This window comes from Saccopteryx bilineata, chromosome 2 (genome assembly GCF_036850765.1).
Source record: "Saccopteryx bilineata isolate mSacBil1 chromosome 2, mSacBil1_pri_phased_curated, whole genome shotgun sequence".
NCBI classification, from domain to species: Eukaryota; Metazoa; Chordata; class Mammalia; order Chiroptera; family Emballonuridae; genus Saccopteryx; species Saccopteryx bilineata.
This window is the reverse complement of record NC_089491.1, coordinates 228764934-228785281: the sequence shown is the minus strand read 5'-3', so window position 1 is coordinate 228785281 and position 20348 is coordinate 228764934. Positions and strand designations below refer to the sequence as shown.

The 20348-nt window shown below is 45.9% G+C and overlaps 1 protein-coding gene across 1 annotated transcript in view; it reads right to left on the bottom strand.

The window, feature by feature from the left end:
- The window catches only part of RCAN1 (regulator of calcineurin 1), a 97050-nt gene that overhangs the window by 12960 nt on the left and 63742 nt on the right, over positions 1-20348 (bottom strand). The window lies entirely within an intron of this gene.

Sequence of the window (20348 nt, the reverse complement as noted above, 5' to 3'; positions counted from 1 at the left end):
ATGATTTCCCTCACAGGTGAAACCTAAAAACAGACAAAACCAAACCAAATTCATAGATACAGAGAGCAGATTGGTGGTTACCAGAGGGAAAGGGACTGGGGGGTGGGAGAAAGGAGTGAAGGGGTCAATTTGATGGTGAAGGACAGTAATTAGACCTTTGGGGGTGTTCACTTTGTAGTGAATACAGTTGTCAAATTACAGTATAATGTTGTACACCTAAACATCGTCATCATCATCATCATCATCATATCATAAATAACAAACGTCCAAATTACCCTATAATGACAGCAAGCAAGTCAGTAACTGCTTGGAGCAGGGACACGGAGGGATGAGTTATAAACTAACAGTGGAAAATCTTTTGGAGACGATGAAAACCGTATCTTGATTTTAGTGGAGATTTCATTGGGAGTACACACCTGTCAAAACTAAATTGCACACTTTAAATTTATGAAATTTATTATGTCAATTATTCCCCACTGAAGTTGCCAAGAAAAAACTAAAAGTAAAAAAGTTGGCTTTCCTCCTGTACACCCACCCCTGCGGTCCAGGGCACAAGTCCATCCTTCTCTGCTAAGGGGACGGAAGTGATCTGAAGAAAGCAGGGCCAGTGGCAGTGTGCCATTAGGGACTCTTGAGATGCACACTGAAAATGGTACACAAAATAGGAAAACAAAAATTAAAGGTGAAATGTAGCACTTTCGTTTACTGAAGGATTTAGGGTAGTCAACTTTTTATACCTACCGCCCACAACTTTTGTAACTCTGTTAGTAGTAAAATTTTCTAACCGCCCACGGGTTCCACAGTAATGGTGATTTATAAAGTAGGAAAGTAACTTTCCTTTATAAAATTTATAAAGCAGAGTTACAGCAAGTTAAAGCATATAATAATAATTACTTATCAAGTACTTTATGTCAGATTTTTGCTAAGTTTGGCAGAATAAATCTTTATAAAACAATTTACTCTAGTTAAATCTGTCTTTATTTATGCTTTGGTTGCTCTGCTACCGCCTACCATGAAAGCTGGAACGCCCACTAGTAGGCGGTAGGGACCAGATTGACTACCACTGATTTAGATGTTTTGCATTTCTTCCGTTCTCACCATAAACGTCTTAAGTGCATCTCTGTAACCTGAGTTTGCTTCCTCTGGCTCCAAGCAATGGGTGCATATTTTCATTAAGAAGTTGCTGTTTTCCATGAGGAAAAGCTGAAGTCAATGCTGAACCCCATCGTTGCTATTACACCATTCCTAAAGCATAGGTAGGGTGACCTCAGCGTGCCTGCTGGAAACTCCAAGGAGGTTACAATTTTACCAAGAATGTGCCACCAAGGAAACTTTCTATCAGATGACCACAGAGAAGAAGTGAGTTTTGCCTTTGTTTTGCAAACCCAGGCAGAGTGAGGAATGAGGAACTTTGCAAAAGATCTCCCAGGCAGGAAAACGACCATGCAAATAAAAGGGCCTGTGCATTTATTTATCTGGAATGCTAAGGAACCTGGAATCTGGTCTGGTGGAGCTATTAGCATCTGAGGTAATGGAAGAGCGTTACATAATATCTGCCCCTCTCTCAGGGAGAGGTTGTTCCCAGGATGACCCACCAAAGCTGCTACACAAAAGAAGCACACAGGGGCTCTTTCTCCTCCTTGGCTGTATCCGTTCCTGTGTAAAAGCAGCTGTTAACCCAGGAGCATGTGCCTGTCCTCAACGTGGACACGGGGGTTAACAGCAGATTCAGAGTTTTGGTGAGAAGCAAACAATCGGACAAGAGCAGAGAGAGTCTGTGGTTGATGAGTGTTAGGTGCATTTTTATACCCATTCTGCTGATAAAGATACTGAGGTCCAGAGGAGCACACTGTTCTTAGGAGAGCAAAGACTCACCCTGATCTTGTGAGCGCAGGTTCCATGCTTGCACCATAAATTAGGACCACCAAGTGTGAGTGCCCTGTGGTACTGGGGCTTATCCCCCCATCGGTCAAATAAGTTTGTAAATATGATATATATGTTTGCTCACTTATAGTTTGCATTGGGTATGGGAGACAGGCTGTAAGCCAGCAAAGTTATTATAGCTTAAAGCTTAATTTTAAGACTAAGCCATTCTCACCCTTTTAATACTAAGATCTTCTCAACACTAAGCTTTTCCCCACACCCTTGACTGTTGCATGATGTGGGCTGGTGCATTCTCATGAGGAATCCCATTTATGCCTCAGATAAGTGACTTTGTATTAGAGCAGGGGTTGGGAACCTATGGCTCGTGAGCCAGATGTGGCTCTTTTGATGGCTGCATCTGGCTTGCAGAAAAATCTTTAATAAAAAAAATAACGTTAAAAATATAAAACATTCTCATGTATTACAATCCATTCATTTCCTATTGCTCATGTTCATGGTTGCATGTGGCTGGAGCCAATCACAGATGTCCTCCAGGACAACACCAAATTTTTATTGGATAATGCATAATGTACACGGGTCATTGTGAGGTCAGGAAGTAAAGTTCCCTCCTTTTAATCAAGTAGTCAGGTACCTAAATTGCAAAACCCTTTTGATGAAGAAGATGGCTAAAAGAAAAATAGATGAGGAGTATCGTACTTTTCAGCAGGAATGGACAGAGGAATTCGCCTTTGTGGAGAGAGCAGGTTCTGCAGTGTGTCTAATATGCAATGATAAAATTGCATCGATGAAACGGTCAAATATAAAGTGGCACTTTGACACACGCCATACTACATTTGCATTGAAATATCCAGCGGGGGACAGCAGAAAGAAAGCATGTCAAGAGCTACTGTGCAAAGTGCAAGCTAGTCAGCAGCAACTCCATGTTTGGACCCAACAAGGTGACTGGAATTCAGCTAGCTTTGCTGGTGCTTTAGCAATTGTGAGAAACGGAAAGCCATTCACAGATGGGGAGTATGCCAAAACATTCATGCTTGATGTTGCCAATGAACTTTTTGACGACTTTTCGGATAGACAAGATAATCAAATGAATACAAGACATGCCTCTGTCAGCAAGAACTGTTTACGATCACACCATCATGATGGCAAATCAAACTGACGGAACACAAGTGAAGGACATAAATGCAGCACCATTCTTTTCTCTCGCTTTGGATGAGTCAACAGACGTAAGCCATTTATCCCAGTTCAGCGTGATTGCAAGGTATGCTGTCGGTGACACCCTAAGTGAGGAAAGTCTTGCTGTTTTGCCTATAAAAGATTCAACAAGAGGGGAGGATTTATTCAAGTCTTTCATCGAGTTCACTAAAGAAAAAAAATCTACCAATGGATAAACTTATTTCGGTGTGTACTGATGGTGCTCCGTGCATGGTGGGGAAAAATAGAGGATTCGTAGCGCTTTTTCGTGAACATGAAAAGAGATCCATCCTAAGTTTTCACTGCATCCTACATCAGGAGGCGCTTTGTGCTCAGATGTGTGGCAAGCAGCTTGGTAAGGTGATGTCGCTGGTCATTTGGGTGGTCAACTTTATTGTTGCCTGAGCTTTAAATGATTGCCAGTTTAAAACACTGCTGGATGAAGTTGGGAATAATTATCCTGGTCTGTTTCTGCACAGCAATGTGTGTTGGTTGTCAAGAGGGAAGGTGCTCAGCCAATTTGTGGCTTGTCTGAGCGAAATCCGGACTTTTCTTGAAATGAAAAACGTCGAGTATCCAGAGTTAGCTAACACTGAGTGGCTCCTGAAGTTCTACTATCTCATGGACATGACTGAACATCTGAACCAGCTCAATGTGAAAATGCAAGGCGTTGGAAATACAGTCTTATCCCTTCAACAAGCAGTGTTTACATTTGAAAACAAGCTGGAACTCTTCATTGCAGATTTTGAAACAGGTCATTTACTACACTTTGAAAAACTGGGAGAGTTTAAAGAAACATGCACAGCAAGTGACCCTGCTCAACATCTTGATCTCCAGCAGCTAGTGGGCTTCACATCTAATCTCCTGCAGTCATTCAAAGTATGCTTTGGAGAATTTCATGAGCGCACTTGTCTTTTTAAGTTCATCACCCATCCACACGAGTGTGCAGTGGACAGCGCTGACCTGAGTTACATCTCCGGTGTCTCCGTCAGAGATTTTGAGCTACAAGCTGCTGACCTGAAGGCCTCAGACATGTGGGTGAATAAGGTCAAGTCACTGAATGAAGATTTGGAAAGACTTGCACGACAGCAAGCAGAGTTGGTGAGCAAACACAAGTGGGGAGAAATGAATAAACTTCATCCCGCGGACCAGCTGATTGTCAAAACTTGGAACGCACTTCCCGTCACATACCACACACTGCAGCGTGTGAGTATTGCTGTACTGACAATGTTTGGCTCTATGTATGCATGTGACAGTCTTTCTCACGTCTAAAAAACGTTAAGACCAACCTATGACCACGTTTAATGGATGGAAGTCTCAATGCCTGCATGAAGCTTAACCTCACCACATATCAAACAGACTACAAAGCCATCAGCAAAACCATGCAGCACTAGAAGTCGCATTAATGGTAAGAAGTACTTTATTCATCATTGGTTAGCAATAGCGTAACAACATTATTAAAAAAAATTCAGAGACTTATTGTACTTTAAAAGTGTTGGTCCTACAGGCCCTGGCTGGTTGGCTCAGTGGTAGAGCGTCGGCCTGGCATGCAGGAGTCCCGGGTTTGATTCCCGGCCAGGGCACACAGGAGAAGCACCCATCTGCTTCTCCACCCTTCTTCCTCTCCTTCTTCTCTGTCTCTCCTTCCCGCAGCCAAGACTCCATTGGAGCAAAGTTGGCCCAGGCACTGAGGATGGCTCTATGGCCTCTGCCTCAGGTGCTAGAATGGCTCTGGTTGCAACAGAGCAACGCCCCAGATGGGCAGAGCATTGCCCCCTGGTGGGCATGCTGGGTGGATCCTGGTCGGGCGCATGCGGGAGTCTGTCTGACTGCCTCCCCATTTCCAACTTCAGAAAAATACACAAGTGTTGGTCTTACATAAAATGCACACATTTACTTGTATTTAGTGTTAAACATATTGTATGGCTCTCACGGAATTACATTTTAAAATATGTAGCGTTCATGGCTCTCTCAGCCAAAAAGATTTCCGACCCCTGTATTAGAGACTTTCTTATTTGTATATGCTCTCTCTCAGTTCCTGAAATTAGCATTACAGAAAAGCAGCAGCCAAGATGGCAGAGTGCTGAAGGAGAAGGCAGTTAGTTAGTGCAGAGAGGAGCTGAGGAACAGAGGTGAATGAGGCTAGTGAGCTAGAAACCTTTGATTCTAGGTAACTCGGATAAGTCAGTAGCTTTTGAGCACTGAATGAGAGGGTTTTGGAACCCAGTGTGTGTTTTTACTTGCCCACCGGGTGTGAACTAGGATTAAAGGTAATGGCCTACCAGTTCTTGGCTCCGTTGTTTCATTATTGTCTGTCCGAATCTAATGCAAACCTGCACGGGCCAGGCGGCTGTGAAGGTAGCCATGCTGCTGGCTTTACACCCCCCAACCTCTCAGACCCTCTGGCTGGACTGTCGAGGGCACCTTAGCTGTCCTCTGGACAGTGGTGTTGGTGCTCTGTACCGCCCTCCACTCTGCACTCCCAGCATACCTCGTCTGTACAGCCCTCTGCAACTATAATACTTTTATAGTTGGCCTCATAGTGGCCAATTTCCTATTGCTCCACTATAGGGTGTAATTCCCACATTAGACTCCCTGAGAAGACATGCAGATGCATCAGAGCTGAAGGAAGAGGGGGGTGAGCCAGGGGATGTTGGGGAACAGCACTGCAGACCCAGGGGGCAGAAGGCACAAAGGCACCCAGGCAGAACTCTGGCATGCTGAGGTCCTGCAGGAGGCTCAGGGCAGCTGCAGAGGAGGGACACAGAGGAAGTGGCTGAGAACACAGCCATGTGAGACCTTTAGCCACTGGAAGGACTCTGGCTTGTATGCTGACTAGTTTGTGAACAACCAGAGGGAGGTTTGAGCAGAGGAAGGGCATGTCCTGACTTACCTAAGACAGAACCACTCCAGGGTCTGGGGGTTCAGACTTGAGCAGAGGGGCAGAGTGGATGCAGGAGTCCAGTGAGGCAGGAGGCCTTTCCAACCATGGGGCCCAGGACTCCCAGGTGCACCCTCAGCTCTGCCGGCTCCCCCAGCTGCCCCTCCCTGTCTCTTCTCTGCCTGTCGAACTCGTCTTCATCCCTTAAAGCCCATCACCACCACCATTTCTCAAGGAAGCACCCTGCTCAACATAATGTCCCCTCTCCCTTTTAGCCCCAGCGACCCCTTATGACAGTGAGTTGCTGTTGCCTGGAGATGCAGACAAACACATGAGAAGCTCACAGACTACACCAAGCAGAGCCCACCTGAGGCAGGTGAAGAGTGAGACACCCCCAGCATCAAAGGGCCACGGCCACTGTGGTCCTGACTGATAGGCATCCGTATCTGTGGTTTTTGTCACAGGAAGTAAAGGCACACATGTGCTCAGTGGGTGTCGGTCACATTCCCAGGTGTACTTTCTCTCTCTTTGTTGTAGGGCCCACACCCACCCACGGGACGTGACCAGGAGCCAGTTCTCTCATGGGTCTATGGCAGTGGTCTCCACAATCCTGTAATGTGTGGGCAGAACATATTCAACTTAATACATGTTCACCTGTCTTCTTTAAATGCCTTTTTAAAGAGTGTGTCCTATAAGGTGCCCAGTGTAGAGTAGAAATTGTATGGACTTTATAAAGAAACTGCTTTTATTTGTGCTCAAAAATCTTTTACCACTGAGGCTCATGATCAGAAATGTTTGGAGACACCTCATTTACTCAGTAGTGGGATTACATGCCCAACCTTCTCCAGCTGCCTCAGAAGGATCGCGCATCAGAGAACAAGGAAACTATTCTTCTTTTTGATGTGCATGCATAGGGTTTCCGTTTCTGCTCACTTTTAGGGGTCCTCAGGGAGTGGAATCAGGGTGGCCAGATGGAGCTCAGTAATTCATGCTCTCAGCTGTGCTATGTTACTAATGAGATCTGCTGGGCCTCAGGGAGGGGCCTCCATGCTAAAGAAAATGTGACACAAAGCAGGGCATCTTTCTTTCTGATGGGCTGGGAAGGGTCTAAGCAGGAGCCCCTCAGAAACAAACAGGTCCCAGTTCTCCCATGCAGAGGATGAGACCTATGAATTCTAAATCTAAAATGAGAGGCCAACTTACATGAAAATCACCCTCATATTTAATAAGCATTAATCTCCCAAATTTGTAGGATAACACAGAAGAAATGATATTAATCAGCCTGGCACAATTGTCATACTTCAGAAAAAAAATGAAAAAGCGTGAAATAGCATTTGATACTCTAGCACAGACTACACAGGTATCGATACTCTGCACATCTGGGACGACACAGAACTCTCCGTTACTTATGTAAAAAATGTGGATGGTTTAAGGAGGCCAGTGCTGATAAAGATGGTGCAATGGTGAAAATTCTAAATACATATTTCAGCTGAATGGCAGCTGTGTTCTGTTAAAGCTTATAGTGGAAATAAAGAAATACTGCAATCTTAAAAAAAAGGATGGAAGGAAGAAATGAAATAAAATAAAATAACCAATGAATTGGGGAAAATTTGGAAGGAAGCATGTGTTCAGATTTATACCTTCAGAGAGGTCACGATTCATACAAGAGTTCACCTGGTCTGTTAAATTCCAAGTGCGCTCAAAATCCCATTACCTCTTGTTTCTTATGACCTGGATCTAACCTTAGTGCATAAAGATGTCCCACACCTCTGCAACTTCTTGGAAACGCACTGCTTGCAATGCTTAAAATGAAGACACAGCCACAGGCAAATCGAAGTCTCACTTACAGCCTTGGAGACCCAGTTGTGGGCTGAGGGCGGGAACATTTATTCAGAGATGCTGGGCCCTAAATAAATCATTCCTATTTGCCCACTGCAGTTGGTTCCTCTCCAGACCACCTTGCTTTAAGGAGTGAGTTTAACTTGTGCTCTGATACCATTCCCAGGCCAGGCACAATCCCACAGTGACAAAAACCTGGGTAAGACAGGCATATAGATGGGCTGGGGCTGGACTCTGTGCACACCTGCTTGTCTGCCAGTCCAGCCTGGGGTGGCTTCCACAGCCCAGACCGATTCCTTCCTCTCCAGGAACCCCTCTGCATTCAGCATGGGAGTCCTCCTGGCTGGTGTTCATGCTGGTGGAGGCGCCTCGGTGCTTGCTCGCCATTTCCACCTCAGCCCTGAAGAACAGAGGCACCTAAGCCCCAGCTGGGATGTGTGCTGTCGTGAGGCAGAGGTCGCATCATTCTGGTCCGTTCTGCCAGGGATGCAGGATGATGCGAATGCCCTAATGATACCCGTGAATGACTGGCTGACCTTGAGTAGAAGACCAGAGGCGTGCAGGTCACGGAGGAAAGGAGAAAGAACGAGGCAAACAGTAAACTAAATCTTTTATTCCAGACAAGAACATATTTTTCGATGACTGTGCAATGTGGGGTTTGTACCTGCACCCAAAGGAAAAACTTGGGAGTCAGCTCAAGCCCGTTTGGCCCCGTGCAGAAGTCGAGGAGGTGCGCTCTGTCCTGTCACCAATGAGGCTTTACTGCACCTGCCGCGGAGAAGTGACCAACGGCCACAGCAGCGCTACTTCTGCACTCACACTGCCTTCTTCGCTGACTGTTCACAAGTCTGATAATGTCACATGAGGGGAACATGGTGATTCAACTCGTACTTTAAAAAACAGTGGACCACCAAAAAACAAAACAAAACAACCCCCCCCAAAAAAAACAGTGAGCCACCATGATGAAACTAACAAGATGCCACCACAATTTAGATGTTCACATTTGCCATAAAAAAAGAGCACTTGGGCCATTTTTCATAGGAAGTTCTGGGCATTCGTATCAAGTGACTAAAACTTGGGGATGGGACACATCTTCCCAAGCCAGAGTGTCTGAGGTGTGTGGGCTCCAACAGATCTAGAACGCCAGGTGAGTTTACACTTGTGAATTGGCAGCCCCCAATATTAAAAAAAAATCAGTGGTCAATATTGAAAAATTGGGAGGTTTCAAAAAGAAATAGAATTTCTGGCTTCTTTGGGGAAAAGAAAGGAAGCAAGGCTGGGTCAGGACCCACGTGGCTACAGCTGACATTCTGGCTAAACCCGTGCTCTCCTGACCCCACTGGCATTTGAGGTTTTGACCTCTTCCTTAACTTTGTAAGTCATCAAAAACAGAGGGGTACAGTGTTGCAGCTCACCCATCCACCCCTGTGCTCCCTCCCCACACAGCAAGTCTTTACTTTTGTCTGGCCCTTCACTAGTCCGGATTTCCTGGGGTGATTTCTTGGGCACTGCAAGGTGTTCTCCCCACTCCTGGAATCAGTGCTGGTGAATGGCAGGGACACTACTCTAGGGATGGCCTGGATTCTGCTGAACGTTTACAAGCCACAGTTGCTTTCTTTAGCAACCATTAGTGAGACGTGATTGGGCCACACGAGGGAGGTGCACAGTGTGACTGAGAATCCAAACCTTAACACAGGACTGGCAAATGATGAATGAGGCAGAAAGGTTTGGACACAACAGCATTAGACAGCATGGCAAGGAGGATGACCTAGAAGTAGACTGAGATCAGGTATTTTCAAGGTGAGGTTTTTTTGTTTTTGTATTTTTCTGAAGTGAGAAGTGGGGAGGCAGAGAGACAGACTCCTGCATGCACTCGACCAGGATCCACCTGGCATGCCCACTAGGGGGCGATGCTCTGCCCATCTAGGCCATTGCTCCATCGCAACCAGAACCATTCTAGCACCTGAGGTGGAGGCCATGGAGCCATCTTCAGTGCCTGGGCCAACTTCGCTTCAATGCAGCCTTGGCTGCAGGAAGGGAAGAGAGAGATAAAGAGAATGGAGAGGGGGAAGGGTGGAAAAGCAGATGGGTGCTTTTCCTGTGTGCCCTGGCCAGGAATTGAACCTGGGACTTCCACATGCTGGATGGACACTCTACCGCTGAGCCAACCGGCTACGGCAGGGGTCCCAAACTTTTTACACAGGGGGCCAGTTCACTGTCCCTCAGACTGTTGGAGGGCCACCACATACAGTGCTCCTCTCACTGACCACCAATGAAAGAGGTGCCCCTTCTGGAAGTGCAGCAGGGGGCCGGACAAATGGCTTCAGGGGGCCACCTGGGCCAGGGCCTTCAAGGTGAGGTTTTTATGATGGCTTCTTAAAAGACCATTTTGAGAAGACAACATTTTCAACTGTTCTTGTGCAAATCTAGGATGTCTGTTTAATCTTCTTATGTTGACATTAACTATTAGGAAGATCAGGCCTGACAACATCCTTTTAAGAAACCCTTGTGAGTCTGAGCAGCCCTGGGCTCTTCCATCCTGAGGGAGGTCATGGTGATACTACTGGCCTCTGTAGAGGAGAAATTATGTGGCTCATACAGTGACCAACTGCTCAGGGCTGCTGAGCCCATCACTAACCTCTAACCCCCCCCCCCCCATTCCAACCAACAAACCTAACAGGCACTGCTTCCAGCCTCTGGGTCAGAGGTTCTTGTGCAGGAGGTCTACTAGAGTGCTCCTGGGAGAAGACCCAGGGAATGAGGGGATAGGGGAGGAGGAGGGGGGATAACATGGATGGGACCAAGCAGAGGAAAAGTGTAAATATAATATGGTCCCACTGGAAGCTTCCTTGACCCCGTGGGAAGTTCTGGGGGTGGTATCATCATAACTGGAGCACAGGCACTGGGCCTTGATATACCCACATTTGTCAGCACTGGGACAAGTGGCTACCTTGAAAAGGTGGCTTTCCTGAGCTTCCTAGAGCAATGGGGAGACAAATCCTTTATTCCCAAAGGGACCTGGGGTGTGTCACAGTATCCACTAACCAACCAACCAACCAAGTAACTAACCAACCAATCAACCAACCAACCAAGTAACCAACCAACCAACCAACCAATCAATTAGACCCAAGTCAAAGAACCAATGAGACCCAAGTTCAAAGATTTGTACCCTAAGTTAATCATTTAAAATTTCTCACAAACATGACAGACTTTAAAGTGGACACCATAAAAATACTACTCCTGATTCTACTCCAAATCATTAGCTCATCTATCCATGCAAAGAACTCAAAAGACTACGGTAAAATAAGTAGTAAATTCAACAGTTTAGGACAAACCAGGTCAACTCAAACACTTGTTTATTGTCTGGATTCCATCTGGGTGAAACGAAAAAATATACACAGTAGTGTTAAAGACTGCAACATTGTCCTTTTTGGTTTATTTGGACCTTTTACTTTTGTAGTAACAAAAAGGCTTTTCTCTCTCCCCTCCACCAGGTGTCAACGTTCAGGAAACCAGGGTGGGCAGACACACTCAGTGAGTTATGGGTCGGTGGGAGAGGACGTCTACCTACTCCCTGCTCAGTAGTCTGGTCCTTTCTATTTCTTCTTCCTAACTCCCAGACCTGGTGTTTTTCACCCATGTATATTTTGGAATGCCCAGTACTGAAATAATTTCATTTCTTCCCTAAACACCTTTAGTGAAATAGGGATTTCACTAGAAAATACTTATTTTGCTTCTCTGTGATGATCTCACCTGCCAACAGTCTACATCTGGTGAAATGCCCAACCAATCAGTTGTGTTGACTGAGCTACCCCCAGTGGAGCCAGGACTGCCTGCCTGACCACCTGCCAGAGGAGCCATGTAACTGTGTCCTGTTCCGTCAGCAGGAGGCCCGGCCGAGCTCTGTGTCCTGTGAGCTGGTCTCACACAGCACAGTCTGAAGGTGCCAAGGTGTGGCCAGCAGAGAATTCTGATGTTCTTTGTAAAATCTCCCATCCAGCTTTTGCAAATGACCCCTAGTGCAATGCCTACTCTGAGCAAAACTGTGTATTTTCTGAGCAAAACTGTATATTGTCACGTTTCTTCTTGTCACTGCAGCGTCCCCACACCTCCTCCTCCCTCATCTGTCTGCTTTTTCCATTCTTCCTGCTGTCCCAGGAGGACACCCAGGTCTGGTCCATTCTCGCTGGGATGGGCCTGCCCTCCACATCCCTTTCTAATGAGACTGATGTTACCTAATGAGTTTTCCCCACTGCAGTGTCAACGATGACAGCTCTTTCACGTATAAGACCTCCAGCCAATGTGTATTTATAATTAGCAAATTCTGGAGATCAAAATCTTAGCCCCGCCTGACCAGGTGGTGGCACAGTGGATAGAGCATCAGACTGGGATGAGAAGGACCCAGGTTCGAGACCCCAAGGTTGCCAGCTTGAGCACGGGCTCATCTGGTTAGAGCAAAATTCACTAGCTTGGACCCAAGGTCGCTGGCTCAAGCAAGGGGTTACTTGGTCTGCTGTAGCCCCACGGTCAAGGCACATATGAGAAAGCAATCAATGAATAACTAAGGTGTTGCAACGAAAAATTAATGATTGATGCTTCTCATCTCTCTCCATTCCTGTCTGTCTGTCCCTATCTATCCCTCTCTCTGACTCTCTCTCTCTGTAAAAAAAAACCACCACCACCAACAAAAAACTCAGCCCCAAAGGAATGCATCACTGAGGGGGAAATTCCCAGCAGCACTCAGTTATAGGGGAAAATTCCCTGGACAGGTAGGCTGTGGTGAGGCTGGGAGCTGCTTACCTGGAGATGAAACACACATTTTTCAAGCACCTATGTTGAGCACATTCTTGTGTGCATGTTTGGAGTTAAAACAGACTTCCAAGGAAAAGCTCTCGTTTATTTATTCAACCATCACTTATCAAGGGTCTGCTATGTGCCTTCTTGAACTCCTTGGCAGGGTCAAATTACAACTATTACATATTCTCACAGCACTGGGGACCGTTAGTGCTTAGCACTTATTCTGTTTTAATTGGTTGGTTTCCCCCACTAAACTAAGGGCAGACCAAGCCACAGATTCTGGAACACTTATGACCTTCCAGAGATATCTGTTTCACAAATACTCGCAGTTGAGCACAAACAGTGGGATGGCATTAACTCAAAAGCTCATCATCCACTACATTGAGAAATATTAAGCCATCAGCAGATGCTCAGTGAGCAAGCTTCAATGCCTGAGACACAGTCTCTGCACCTCCATGAGTCTAACTCCAAAGTTTAGGAGACAAGACCTGACTGTGACTCTAGTGACCAGATAATGTAAATGCTCTCCCTCGCGTGTTCAGACAAAAGGCCTGGTGTATTGGAGGTGCAGGATCGGTGAAGGCTGATGCGGCGTGCAGTGATCCCAACTCAAAACCCAGTCAGTCCAGTTAAAGAAGTCCTGCGCTGAAGGCCTTGAAAAGAGGGTTAGATTTCACATGAGTGGGAAAGGGAGATCTCCCTATATTCTCCTCATATCCACTAGAAAAAATGGTATCAGGAAAGTTAACATTTTCTTCATCCACCATCATGCAGAATCATAAAAGGGGAGCTTTTATTAAAGGAGCCGTACACCTTATTCATTCCAAACACATTTCTCTGACTGCCTGCATCAATGCATGGCATTGGTCAGGAGCTAATGTTTGTTACTCTGATGTCGTGGATTTCTTAGGAAATCCTACTTTTGTATACTTCGATTTATTTCTGGAGTGCAAACAATTCATGCAATGCATGTGGCTACATTTTTAGTATTTTTGGTAAGAACATGAAAACAAATAAATGAATGTATCAGACAAAATTTTCTGTTGGCTCATACACCCAAAATTGGGTCTGGAGAACCATGCATTTCTAAGTGTGGGTGAGGTGGGGAGAATGCAGGGAGCTACAATGAAGACATTCCAGAGACAGCTGTCACATCTCCCATCCCACATGCTCTTGTAGATCCTTGTCATTCCCTCATCAAGAGGAGGGCATTTGCGAGTGCCTCAATCTACACTACATGGTGAACAGGACACCATATGACTTCTGAGGCTATGTCATAATAAGTTACACACTTCCACCTTATGCTCTTGGAACCAGTCACCATGTTGTGAGGAAGCCCAAGCAGCCCACGGAGGGGCCCATGTGGAGAGGAGCTGAGGCCACTGGCCCAAAGCCCTGGCTGAGCTCCAAAATGACAGGCAGCACAACCTGCCAGCTCTGTGAGCATCGCATCTTGAGAGAGGGTTTCCTGGTCCCCACACAGGCAAACCCAGCAGATGCCACATGGAGGAGAGAACTGTCTCTACACAGACTGCCGACTCACGAGCAAAATAAACGTCTGGTGCTATTTTAAGTCGCTAAGTTTGGGTGGTCTGCTTCACAGCAGTGGTAACTGGAACTACCTTTCAGATGGACAGAAGTGACAAGGCCTTGTTACTAATTAGACGTGGGAAGTAAGGAAGTAAAGACCAAAGTGATGACCTGCTTTCCTACCTGAGCAGACAGAGGACAGCTGGGTCCTTGACAGGGATAGTGGGAGTTATGAGGAAGGGTGGGTCATGCCTGCTTTGTAGCTGGGCACCTGGGAAAGGCACATGGCAGAATAGGAAAGAGCAGGACTCTGGAGCCAGGCTGCCTGTGTGGGAACCCTGGTGTTGCCATTTCTTAGCTGTGTGATCCTGGGGGACGTCCTTAACTACTGTGTGCTTCAGTTTGTCTGCAAAGTAAGGATAAAATAGAACCTATCTCACAGGGCGGTTGTGGCACTCACTGACCTAATATCTGAAAAAGGCTGGGCACATAGAAAGTTCTGGAGAGTGTTTGCTGTTTGCCCCACACAAATATGAGTCTTGAATGGCAAGGCAGGCTGAGTAATGTCCACATCCTAACCCCTGGAACCTGTGAATTTGTCACCTGACATGGCAGAGGGACACTGCACATACGGTTAAATTCAGAGCCTTGAGATGGGAGATGATCTGGGACTGTCAGTGGCAGGGGACATCGAGGTGACCACAGGTCCTCTTAAGAGGGAGGCAGGAGGGTCAGAGTGGGAGATTAAGACACGGTGAAGAAAGCAGAGACTATAGTGACAGGGGCACCTGGAAGAAGGGACCAGCTCTGTCGTCCAGCAGCCCCGCATGCTTCTCAGCGGGACCCGATCCCACAGAATTTGAACCAAAAGGCAAAAGCAAAGACAGGTCACAGAAACAGCCCACTCTACACACCTTCCCGCTTTCTTCTTGTCTTTAGGTTCCAGGTGTACAATCCTTCATACAACACATCGTCTAGTGTGTGCTCACCACCCCAAGCCAAGTCCCCTCCATCACATCTATCCCCCCTTTGCCCTCTTCCTCCTGCCCCACCCTCTTTCCCTCTGGTGACCCCACACTGTTTGTATCTAGGAGGGTTTTTTCTGCTTAATCCCCTCACCTTTTCCCAGCCTCCCAACCCCAATGTCATCTCAGGTTTGCTTCTCACTCTCACGGGGAGATCACAGCATGGCACAATGGGCAGCTTGGGCCGGTCAGCACGTGTCACCCACACGTATGAAACACGGGTAGGGGGACAATCTGTGCCCTGGCTTGACATTTTCGACTGTGTGGTTGGAGTGCATGAGCCTTGGTCCCCCAAAGGAAACTGATTGGAGCTGTGACTAAGGTCACTACAGAAATGAGGAAGCCTATCTTGGGCTCCTCGTGGTTTCGGATGGAAAGTGCTGCAATGGGGGGCTGGGTGACAGGAAACCCTGACACGGCCTATGTGTCCCCATGGGCCGGCCCTCTGCGCTGTGAGCCAGTTGGGCCAGACGGGAAGACCCTCTACGTCCTAATACCCTGTGAGCCCATGATTCCCCTGAGCGTTTCTCAACACCGACACATGTCACATGTGAATGAAATGGTTTTTCCTCGTGCGGCCCTGTCCTTGGCATTCTAGACTGTTAAGCTGAAGCAAAAAAAACAGCTCCCTCCCCAAATGTCGGTGGCGCTTCCCCAGTCACCACAGCCCCAGTGACTTCCACGGATCTTCCGTTATAACTTCAATAGTAACCTGGGAGGGTAGCAGCTCTGAGATCTAAAATTTAGCAGCTGTGTTTTAAAGTCCTAAGCACAGCCCCAGCACGCCAAACACACTCATTTAATTTCTTGTCTGACAGGAGAGACTGACCTTGTAAAATAGAGAACATCTTTGAAATGTGTCATTCCAAACAGGTCTCAAGGAGATACTGCCTGAATCTCAACTGCCCAGCTGAAGCACATGTAGAAATGCTGAAATATTTCAGTCAACCCTGGACAACATGAAGCCCCTCCCACGTACCACATGCTCCTTGATCAGCTGAGGGATGGTCAAAGAATATAAAATGAACAATAAACATTCCAGTTACTCAGAAAATGGCTAGAAATCACATCAGGCAAATGTTCACATTTTTTTTCTATTAAAATAAAAATACCTGCCTAATAACCACCTCCTGCTCCAAATTTGCCAGCATGCTGAGGACTTACTAAATTTTAGCTTCTAAGAAGAAATGACACAAACACATTGACTCTATGTACCTATTCAGTAATTCTTCCTTATCATTAGGTTTTTATTTTAAAACATAATGTAAGTACCATTTTCTTTGTTTCAAAGTCAATAGGCTTTAACTTAAAATAATTTACTGGTAAAATTGAGCATTAAATGATTTGAAGTCCCAATAACGCAGCTAATGTCTTGTCAGCAAGGTGTATACTACTGTTCATTTTAGAAGCTGACACAAAGAGGGCATCACACATGTGAGCGAGCGGGAGGGAAAAACCCTGTGCTTAGAAGTCGACTGTCCTGCAGTCTGAAGGCAGATGCCGTGTTCTCAAGCGCTAACAAAGAAGCTGTTGTAACCCCCAAGCCAAAAGACTGTGCCAGGAGCACAGCACCCTCCACCACCCTCCACTGCACCAGGAACTGCAGAATACGGGAAGCAGGCCCAGAATAGGGTGAGTTTTCCCTGAGATGTAGGTTTTACAAGAAACGCTCAGTTCCAGTTTAGATGTGGAAAGATAGTGTGTTGTTCCCATTAGGAGGGGAAACAGGAAAGGTATAAGTAGCCTGCTTCAGGATTTTGTCCTATCTGGAAAACCAAACAGGTGGAAAAAAGGTGAGTCACAAGTGCATGACTTATTGAAAATGACTTTCTGGATTAACCAAAATATGTCTGCATGAAAACACAATTCCTCAAGCCTTTAGATTTGGGATCCGTACTCTCGAGAGGTCTATGCAGTGAGTGAGACAGTGGATTTGGGGGGTGGTGTGACCAAAGGGCCACAGAAAGACAAACGCTGGGCTACAGCCATGCCCCCCCCGAACCCAGGGAACTCTGGGGCTCCCAGCACCCAGGTGTCTTGGGAAACTGAACCCAAGCTTGAGGACGCTCCTAGCACCTCGAGAGAACAGGGCATGTCCCGAGAAAGCCTGCATGGGCTGCCAGATTGTCACGTAGGCCTCCAGCTCTCTACATCACTGCTTGCCTCACCTTCTCCCGGCCACACAGAAATACCCCCTAGGAGACAGAGAATAGTCTCAGGAGAAAAAAGAAAAACCTTCCTGGAAGAGAAGCTTTGTCCACTGCTGTGGATTGAACTGGGTCCCTCCCCCCAAATTCACATGCTGAAGCTCAGACTCTTGCTGTGAAGGTTTCAGGAAGTAGGGACTCAGGGAAGTAATCAGTTGTAGTAGAGGCCTTGAGGGCGGGACCCTCATGGTGGGACTGGTATCTTTAAAAAGAGGAAGAGACTCTCGCACCCCTGCTTGTGCTGTCTCTGCCAGGTGAGGGCACAGCAAGATGGCCAGAGGGAGACCGCTGTCACCAGAACCGGAGCCGTGCTGGGACTAAGAACTCAGACTCCCAGCCTTAGGCCAGGAAGTAAAGATCTGTACCTAGAAGACAGTACTTTGTTATAGCAGCTGGAGCTGACCAAGACCCACTGTTACTCAGCTTTGGGACCAAGACTTGAAACTAGTCTATGGAGTCACCGCTTTCTGAGAAGCACTGAACAGAAAAGCCGGCGGTGTGACCCGACTCCATGCACATACATGCGCACAGCTGCACATGCTGGTTCTGCATGGTTGACTAGGTGCCAGTGATTAGGAATTCTGAAATGAACATATCAATGATCAAATCACTTCTCTTAATCAAATGACATTTCCCTGATTTCTGTAAAGGTCTTTAATGACCTCTTAAACTGGAAAAGCTGAGTTTTCGAGTTTAAGCAGGGGACGTTCTAAAGGTTGAAAATGATCGAAGAGTTTGAGTCAATCAGTACATTGTTCAGGATTTAAATTCTTTTCAATATTGAAACTTTTGAAATATGAGACTAGTAAGTTTTAAACAGCTTTACTGAGATATAACTTGAATAACATTATGGTCCTTTAAAAATCTTTGTTTAACTATATTGTGATAAAAACTAAAATTTTGCTTAACATCATGAGAAATATTATTTTAATTGAAAACATTATTCATGAGCATTTTAAAAAGCTACTATGAAATTCTACATCTAACAATAAATCTACTAACGTTTAGTGCAAAATGTTCTGGTGAAGGAATGTTAAATTCTGTCTTAGTGCCATTTAATTAAAATTTTCATTTCTTTTCAGTTTATTTTGTAAACTCAAGCAAAGGATTGTAACATACTGTGAAGCAATTATAAAAAAATGCATGCTTTTCCTCCCTGTTTGTATTTTTGTGTGCTTGTTTCTTATTTTGCGCAGGTTTGATGATTTTGCTAAGTCACACTGCTAACAAACTGGCTGTGGTCAAACACCCAGGAGAGAGGCTATGAGATCTCATTTGCCAGATGCTGAGATATGACCAAATGCTCATGTCTAAAGTTGTTCATTTGCCTTCTGTTACTCAGGCTCTGTACCAGTGGTACTCAAGCTGGTCCCTACTACCCACTAGAGGGCGTTCCAACTTTCATGGTGGGCAGTAGCAGAGCAACCAAAGTATAAATAAAAAGATAGATTTAACTATAGTAAGTTGTTTTATAAAGATTTATTCTGCCAAACTTAGCAAAAATCCAACATAAAGTACTTGGTAAGTAATTATTATTATATGCTTTAACTTGCTATAACTCTGCTTTATAAATTTTATAAAGGAAAGTTACTTGCCTACTTTATAATTCACCATTACTGTGGAACCGGGGGGCGGTTAGAAAATTTTACTACTAACGGAGATACAAAAGTGGGCGGTAGGTATAAAAAGTTGACTACTCCTCCTCTATACAGTCTCCACCCTACATGATGAAAGGAAGGTGTGTGTCTGTGGCCAGTGACGAAGGGTGTGCTCTGCCATGCATACTGTGTGCTAGTGTATTCTGACTCGTGCTGTTCATGGACCTCGAAGGCACTGGGCAAAATAAGGGAATCAGACAGCCTGTAGCCACGGTTGCAGAAGCCTGCATTCAAAAGGGTGAAATCTGCCATGAAGGCACTTTTTGGGACAGTCTGACTTTATATAATTATTACTTTTTTATAGCAATGTTCACTTTCTAACCACCTGATGGCAATTTAGGTGATGTCCTCATCTACTTCTGGGTCTGAACATGCATCTACCAGATGACTCGCTGTGGTTGCTAAAAATCAGGATTAGTGGTGGGTGTCCAGGACCACAAAGGGCAAGTGGATCCTCTCCCACAGCCAGGGTGATACTGTACCCCCTCAGTCCCAAGTAAAACAGACTGCACACATCTGTCTTACTTCTAGTAAACATAAAGCAAAATGAGGTTTAACTTGACTGGTGGCTTCCACAGCAGTGGCCCCTAAAGGGCTGCTCAGGTTGGAGGAAAAGGACCAAAGGCTGGGAGGAGGTCACAGCTTCAATGGCTAACATTCTTTTGAAATATACAGCTCACAAAAATTAGGGGATATTTTATAGTTTCATATTCATTTTGAAATATCCCTAATTTTTGTGAGCAGTATACTTCTGAGGGGAGGAATGTGTAAAGTGGTTTGCCATTTTATCCATCCATCCATCCATCCATCCATCCATCCATCCATCCATCCATCCATGCATCAGTCTGTCCATCCATCCAACAGTCCATCTGTCCATCCAACCATCTCTCTGCCCATTCATCCATGCATCTGTCCATTCATCTAACTGTCCATCTGTCCATCTATGCATCTGTCCATCCAACTATCCATCCTCTTATCCATCCATCTATCCCCTGAATATCCACCATGGGCCAGGCACCAACTATGCCAGGTGCTGAGCCCAGAAACAAATCCATCATGGTTCCTTGAGAAGCTGATTAGTGCCCTGGGAACACCTGGCCACTATGGCGGTCGCCTCTGTGGGTGGTACACCCAGGAATGGTGAGGAGGAGCAAGGGGGAATGAGGGATGCACAACCAAGACTTAGTGACAAAGGTCCACTCTGCTCTTTGCAGAACATCCCAGGTGCATGGCTAAAGCTGTCTTCTCAGAGAGTAAAAACTTTCTAATGGCCTCAAATATCATTTAGAGAATTAGGTTATGTTGTTGCAATTCTCTATAATAAAATGCCAGCTGT